Genomic DNA, 1,641 nt, shown 5'->3' with positions numbered 1-1,641 from the left:
AGGAAAGACACATTAATAGTAAAAGGAAGAGTCAGATTTTAGCAAAAGAAGCACTGAACTAGCTGTCAGAGTTATGAAAACACAGAAGTGAAATATGACTTAGGTGTGTGATTTGAATATTTAGTAACACTATCTAAGAAACCAAGGGATAGTGAAATGGGAGGTAACTAGGGGTTCGGACAATGACTTTAATTTGTTGTATGTTAACAAGAATATTTAAAAGACCATTGTTAATAGATTTAAATCATGTGGCCTTAAGATATGCCACATAGCACGGGACTCCGGTCTTTTCCCCCTAGCGCGGCCGGCTCAGCAGGTCTGCGTGGAGCCGCGGTTGCGGGTCTCTGTTCCGCAGGATGGGGTTCGTGAAAGTTGTCAAGAATAAGGCCTACTTTAAAAGATATCAAGTGAGATTTAGAAGGCGACGAGAGGGTAAAACTGACTACTATGCACGGAAACGATTGGTGATCCAGGACAAGAATAAGTGCAGCACACCCAAATATAGGATGATAGTTCGTGTAGCTAACAGAGATATCATCCGCCAGATTGCATATGCCCGTATAGAAGGGGATATGATCGTCTGCGCAGCATATGCACATGAACTTCCAAAATAAGGTGTGAAAGTTGGCCTGACAAATTATGCTGCAGCCTATTGCACTGGCCTGCTGTTGGCTCGCAGGCTTCTGAATAGGTTTGGCATGGACAAGATCTATGAAGGCCAGGTGGAGGTGAATGGAAATGAATACAATGTGGAAAGAATTGACGGTCAGCCTGGTGCCTTCACTTGCTATTTGGATGCAGGTCTTGCCCGAACTACAGCTGGCAATAAAGTTTTCGGGGCCCTGAAGGGAGCTGTGGATGGAGGCTTGTCTATCCCTCATAGTACCAAACGATTCCCTGGTTATGACTCTGAAAGCAAGGAATTCCATGCAGAGGTACATCAGAAACACATCATGGGTCAGAATGTGGCAGACTACATGCGCTGCCTAATGGAGAAAGATGAAGATGCGTATAAGAAACAGTTCTCGCAGTACATCAAGAACAACGTAACTCCAGACATGATGGAGGAGATGTATAAGAAAGCTCATGCTGCTATCCGAGAGAATCCAGCCTATGAGAAGAAGCCCAAGAGAGAAGTAAAGAAGAAGAGGTGGAATCGTCCTAAAATGTCTCTTGCCCAGAAGAAAGACCGGGTTGCTCAAAAGAAGGCAAGCTTCCTCCGAGCTCAGGAACGGGCTGCTGAAAGCTAAATCAATTTTCTATGAAGATTTTTTCATAAAGACAATAAACAGATTGATCAAGCAAAAAAAAAAAAAAAAAGATATGCCACATATGGACATTAAATTTGAAAGAGGTTAAGAATAAAAACTCTATCAACAGTATCAGCCAGATTCCCTGCCTTAAGTAGTCACATGTGTCAAGTGATTTCTTTATTACACAATGCACAAAAGTACTTCCAACACCTCTAGTCAACACCTCTGAGCAAGAGTTCTCATATTTGAGCATTTATTTGGGCATTTGGAAAATGATGAGCTTAAAAATGAAGATGAAGAATTTTAGGAAGAATTTGTGAACTAAAGAACAAAGGAATGTACAGAATGGAAATAGAGAAATAGGAGTCAGAAGCAGAGAGTAAGGAGG

General features: G+C 41.9%; 1 pseudogene; it reads left to right on the top strand.

Moving 5' to 3' along the window:
• Nucleotides 1-311: 311 nt before the first annotated feature.
• LOC114635005 lies at nt 312-1,320 on the top strand (annotated as a pseudogene).
• Nucleotides 1,321-1,641: the final 321 nt, after the last annotated feature.

This window comes from Grammomys surdaster, unplaced genomic scaffold (genome assembly GCF_004785775.1).
Source record: "Grammomys surdaster isolate TR1022 unplaced genomic scaffold, NIH_TR_1.0 1162, whole genome shotgun sequence".
Taxonomy (NCBI): domain Eukaryota; kingdom Metazoa; phylum Chordata; class Mammalia; order Rodentia; family Muridae; genus Grammomys; species Grammomys surdaster.
This window is presented reverse-complemented; position numbering and strand designations above follow the sequence as displayed.